The sequence below is a fragment of the Nerophis lumbriciformis genome, linkage group LG04 (genome assembly GCF_033978685.3).
Source record: "Nerophis lumbriciformis linkage group LG04, RoL_Nlum_v2.1, whole genome shotgun sequence".
Classification (NCBI taxonomy): domain Eukaryota; kingdom Metazoa; phylum Chordata; class Actinopteri; order Syngnathiformes; family Syngnathidae; genus Nerophis; species Nerophis lumbriciformis.
In genome coordinates, this window is record NC_084551.2 from 55550858 (window position 1) to 55557403 (window position 6546).

The 6546-nt window shown below is 34.7% G+C and overlaps 1 protein-coding gene across 1 annotated transcript in view; it reads right to left on the reverse strand.

Moving 5' to 3' along the window:
• Positions 1–5275, reverse strand: part of prkcg (protein kinase C, gamma) — a 101645-nt gene extending 96370 nt beyond the window's left edge. Inside the window, exon 1 of the mRNA XM_072913067.1 lies at positions 5195–5275. The gene's annotated coding sequence lies outside the window, so the exon portion shown is untranslated. The remainder of the gene's footprint in view (positions 1–5194) is intronic.
• Between the last annotated feature and the right edge of the window lie 1271 nt (positions 5276–6546).

The following is a 6546-nucleotide window of genomic DNA, read 5'->3' on the forward strand; positions in this document are numbered from 1 at the left end:
CACATTTCAATGGTCAAATAAACGTCACAACCCAACATTGATTAAACCTTGTCAAAAAGCATGTTGTTTCAATGTTGTGTTTGTGTTGTTGGATATTGGTTGAAAATGATTAGATTTCAACAGTCAAATCAACGTAAGAACACAACATTGATTAAACGTTGTCAAAAAGCATGTTGTTTTAACGTTGTGTTTGTGTTGTTGGATATTGGTTGGAAAATTATAACATTTCAACGGTCAAATCACAGTAAAAACCCAACATTGATTAAACGATTTCAAAAAGCATGTTGTTTCAACGTTGTATTTGTGTTGTCGAATATTGGTTGGGAAATGACCAAATATCAACGGTCAAATCAACGTCACAACCCGACATTGTTTAAACGTTGTCAAAAAGCATGTTGTTTCAACGTTGTGTTTGTGTTGTTGGATATAGGTTTGAAAATTATAACATTTAAACGGTCAAATCACAGTAAAAACCCAACATTGATTAAACCTTGTCAAAAAGCATGTTGTTTTAATGTTGTATTCGTGTTGTTGGATATTGGTTGAAAAATTATAACATTTCAACGGTCAAATCAACATAAGAACCCAACATTGATTAAACCTTGTCAAAAAGCATGTTGTTTTAACGCTGTGTTTGTGTTGTTGGATATTGGTTGAAAAATGATAACATTTCAACGGTCAAATCACAGTAAGAACCCAACATTGTTTAAACATCGTCAAAAAACATGTTTCAACGTTGTGTTTGTGTTGTCGAATATTGGTTGGGAAATGACCAAATTTCAACGATCAAATCAACGTCACAACCCGACATTGATTAAAGGTTGTCAAAAAAGCATGTTGTTTTAACGTTGTGTTTGTGTTGTTGGATATTGGTTGAAAAATTATAACATTTCAACGGTCAAATCACAGTAAGAACCCAACATTGTTTAAACGTCGTCAAAAAGCATGTTGTCTCAACGTTGTGTTTGTGTTGTTGGATATTGGTTGAAAAATGATAACATTTCAACGGTCAAATCACAGTAAGAACCCAACATTGTTTAAACGTCGTCAAAAAGCATGTTGTTTCAACGTTGTGTTTGTGTTGTCGAATATTGGTTGGGAAATGACCAAATTTCAATGGTCAAATAAACGTCACAACCCAACATTGATTAAACGTTGTCAAAAAGCATGTTGTTTTAACGTTGTGTTTGTGTTGTTGGATATTGGTTGAAAAATTATAACATTTCAACGGTCAAATCACAGTAAGAACCCAACATTGATTAAAGGTTGTCAAAAAGCATGTTGTTTCAACGTTGTATTTGTGTTGTAGAATATTAGGTTGGGAAATGACCACATTTCAAATGGTCAAATCAACGTCACAACCCAACATTGATTAAACGTTGTCAAAAAGCATGTTGTTTTAACGTTGTGTTTGTGTTGTTGGATATTGGTTGAAAATGATGCAATTTCAACGGTCAAATCAACGTCAGAACCCGACATTGATTAAACGTTGTCAAAAAGCATGTTGTTTTAACGTTGTGTTTGTGTTGTTGGATATTGGTTGGGAAATGACCAAATTTCAATGGTCAAATCAACGTAAGAATCCTACATTGATTAAACCTTGTCAAAAAGCATGTTGTTTCAACGTTGTATTTGTGTTGTCGAATATTGGTTGGGAAATGACCAAATTTCAATGGTCAAATCAACGTCACAACCCAACATTGATTAAACGTTGTCAAAAAGCATGTTGTTTTAATGTTGTATTCGTGTTGTTGGATATTGGCTGAAAAATGATAACATTTCAACTGTCAAATCAACGTAAGAACCCAACATTGATTAAACCTTGTCAAAAAGCATGTTGTTTCAACGTTGTGTTTGTGTTGTTGGATATTGGTTGGGAAATGACCAAATTTCAACGGTCAAATCAACGTCAGAACCCAACATTGATTAAACGTAGTCAAAAAGCATGTTGTTTCAATGTTATGTTTGAGTTGCTCAACGTCAGGACCTACAGTACTTCAACAAGTTCTCAACGTTGTTTCAATGTCTTGTGCCTGCACACCCGATTTATGGGTTGCTCGTGTCGAGTTACATGTTGGAGTTATTTTTATAAAGAGCAACCCATTTTTTGGGTTACATTGGTATTATTTTTAACTAATTTTTTGGTTTTTCAAAATTATGAACCATTTTTGGGTTGTTTTTCAATGAGTAACTCATTTTTGGGTACGAGTTTTTTTTATTTTTTATTAAAAAGTTACTTTTTTCTTGAAGAGGACTTTGTTTATGCATTAATCTCATTAAGATTGTTTACAATCACACATCTTATGTACATGAACATATATGAGCATGCTGTATAGAACTACTATGACCATACACAGCAATTCTTGTAAAAAATGTCACTCATATCTTGCTTTTGAGTATATTTAAATGGAATAAAAAAATATTTTAATCAGTAGTTGGGAAAGAGTAGGACCAGTAAACCAGCAGTAAAATTAAACATTTTTAACCAACTATTTGGTCAAAGAGCGCTAAATTGCACAACCCAACAGTTGGGTTTAGAATAACCCAACATTGTAGTGAGCAGAACTCAGCTTTTGTGTTAAATACATTTAACCCAATAGTTGGGTTATGAATCACTCAACATTGAGTGAGCATAATCAACTTTTGGGTTCAATAATTCAACCAAATAGTTTGGTTGGAAATAACCCAACATTAAGTTATCATAACTCAACTTTTGGGTTAAATAATTCAACCCAATAGTTTGGTTGGGAATAACCCAACATTAAGTTATCATAACTCAACTTTTGGGTTCAATAATTCAACCCAATAGTTTGGTTGGGAATAACCCAACATTAAGTTATCATAACTCAACTTTTGGGTTAAATAATTCAACCCAATAGTTTGGTTGGGAATAACCCAACAATAAGTTATCATAACTCAACTTTTGGGTTCAATAATTCAACCCAATAGTTTGGTTGGGAATAACCCAACATTGAATTATCATAACTCAACTTTTGGGTTCAATAATTCAACCTAATAGTTTGGTTGGAAATAACCCAACATTAAATTATCATGACTCAACTTTTGGGTTAAATAATTCAACCCAATAGTTTGGTTGGGAATAACCCAACATTAAGTTTTCATAATTCAACTTTTTGGATCAATAATTCAACCCAATAGTTTGGTTGGGAATAACCCAACATTAAGTTATCATAACTCAATTTATTGGTTCAATAATTCAACCCAATAGTTTGGTTGGGAATAACCCAACATTAAGTTATCATAACTCAACTTTTGGGTTCAATAATTCAACCCAATAGTTTGGTTGGGAATAACCCAACATTAAGTTATCATAATTCAACTTTTTGGATCAATAATTCAACCCAATAGTTTGGTTGGGAACAGGCCCGGCCCTAACCAATCTGGCGCCCTAGGCAAGATTTTAGGTGGCGCCCCCCCCCCACATCGGCAGTGAAGTGTATATACTCACAAGAACCCGAATAGCTTTGTCTTTGACCTTTTTTTTTTACTTACAACTATACCTAATATATAAAGGGGTGGAAAAGTGACGATTACCTGCAGGGCAAACATTAGCTAACCAGAAGGCAATAACAATGTAAACAAAAAACACCTGCTTAAAAGATCTAATACAAACATTTATATGCACGTACAACACTTATAACTTTTAGCATATCAGTATGTGGAATTAAATTATGGAATGGATTAAGTAAAGAAGTTAAAAATTGTACTGATATGATCCAGGTTGTTCAAAAATAATAGTGCTTACAGAGTACAAAGAAGAAGAATTATGAGAAATACTTTCAACCTTATTGAAAATAAGATATTCTTCATCTCAGTATGTTAATAATGACTGAATTAATGAATGAATTACATATTACAAAACTGTTGTATACTAATTCATAGATGTTATTTTATTATATAAAAAGGTCAGTAAATGATTCTATATATTTGTAAACGCTTTGAAGTGGGAAAGAGGTAGGATTAAATAAGCTTTGCTTCTTCCTACTCCTTTTCGGGCATGATGTCAAATGAAATGATATGAAATTGTGTGATGTATTATGATGTAAGTGTGTTCATGTTCCAAATAAACTAAAGAAAGAAAGAAATGTCCCTGAGGAATGTAAGGTGGGAGTACTGTAATTACCTAACGTTACATTATTATTTACCATAACAATTTAGCCCCCTCCACAACATTAACCCGAAACAGAACTAGCTATTTATTGATTAGCAATTGCCGAATCATGTAACATTAGCTTAATGCTAAAAAGCCAGGTTACTATCACATTCTGTAACAGACAATTTAATGTAGGCTAACGTTACCTACCTGCTACCTCTGTCTTTTCTCGTTTCTCCTCCTCTTCTTTTCTCTTTTTTCTTCCCTGGGCACCTGACAGTTTTGGCATCTTGTGTTGATTTTTTGATGTGGTGACGTCCAAAAAGAGTCATGATACGGGAAGGGAGGGGGCGCACCGTGCGGGGGGAGGAGGGGGGGGCGTAATGTTGTAACAAATAATATTTCTATTGAATAGGTTTTACTTTGCATTTTAATTAACGTGGGATTATTTTTTGTATTTAGAAATAATAGTACCAACTTTCTTTTTTTTTTTTTTTCTCCAACATTTGTGGCACTGGCGTGGCGCCCCCTGATGGACGGCGCCCTTAGCATTTGCCTATACGGCCTATGCCACGGGCCGGCCCTGGTTGGGAATAACCCAACATTAAGTTATCATAACTCAATTTATTGGTTCAATAATTCAACCCAATAGTTTGGTTGGGAATAACCCAACATTAAGTTATCATAACTCAACTTTTTGTTTCAATAATTCAAAGCAATAGTTTGGTTGGGAATAACCCAACATTAAGATATCATGACTCAACTTTTGGGTTAAATAATTCAACCCAATAGTTTGGTTGGGAATAACCCAACATTAAGTTATCATAATTCAACTTTTTGGTTCAATAATTCAACCCAATAGTTTGGTTGGGAATAACCTGTTAGAGTGTGTAGGTGACGAACCCCAAGATGCACAGATGGCGGCAGGCATTAAACAGGAAAACATGATTTAATTTAACACTATAACAAGAACAAACAAAATGGTACAAACAAAAGGTGCCCACAATGCGGAGAACAAACTTGGCTATGAACAAAAACTAGCACAAAGGCTAACTGTGGACAAGAAACAAAAACATTTACTGTGACACGAAGGAACTATGACATGAGCAGAGTGAACAGAAGTAGACACAGCTACAACGACAAGTATTAATGACAGGTAGTAGCGACCATAATCCAGCCCTGACTGGAGGACAAAGCAGATCTAAATAGCAGCTGGCTGACTGACAGCAGGTGTGGCCCGGTGCCAATCAGCCACAGCTGAGGAGAAAACACACCCAGGTGTACAAGCAGGAAATAAAGACAAAATAAGAGCGCTAACAGGAAATAAAGACAGACACAAAGGAAAAACTAAAACATGACCAAACTGTCAGGAACAAGCCTGACATAACCCAACATTAAGATATCATAACTCAACTTTTGGGTTCAATAATTCAACCTAATAGTTTGGTTGGGAATAACCCAACATTAAGTTATCATAACTCAACTTTTTGGTTCAATAATTCAACCTAATAGTTTGGTTGGGAATAACCCCACATTAAGTTATCATAATTCAACTTTTTGGTTCAATAATTCAACCTAATAGTTTGGTTGGGAATAACCCAACATTAAGTTATCATAACTCAACTTTTTGGTTAAATAATTCAACCCAACAGTTTGGTTGGGAATAACCCAACATTAAGTTATCATAATTCAACTTTTTGGTTCAATAATTCAACTTAATAGTTGGGTTGGGAATAACCCAACATTAAGATATCATAACTCAACCTTTGGGTTAAATAATTCAACCCAATAGTTTGGTTGGGAATAACCCAACATTGAGTTAGCATAACTCAACTTTTTGGTTAAATAATTCAACCAAACAGTTTGGTTGGGAATAACCCAACATTAAGTTATCATAACTCAAATTTTGGGTTCAATAATTCAACCCAATAGTTTGGTTGGAAATAACCCAACATTAAGTTATCTTAACCTAACTTTTTGGATCAATAATTCAACCCAATAGTTTGGTTGGGAATAACCCAACATTAAGTTATCATAACTCAACTTTTGGTTAAATAATTAAACCCAATAGTTTGGTTGGGAATAACCCAACATTAAGTTATCATAACTCAACTTTTGGTTAAATATATAAACCCAATAGATTGGTTGGGAATAACCCAACATTTACCGTATTTTCCGCACTATAAGGCGCACCTAAAAACCACAATTTTTCTCAAAAGCTGACAGTGCGCCTAATAACCCGGTGCGCTTTATTACGATTCATTTTCATAAAGTTTCGGTCTCGCAACTTCGGTAAACAGCCGCCATCTTTTTTCCCGGTAGAACAGGAAGCGCTTCTTCTTCTACGCAAGCAACCGCCAAGGAAAGCACCCGCCCCCATAGAACAGGAAGCGCTTCACCCGCCCCCATAGAACAGGAAGCGCTTCACCCGC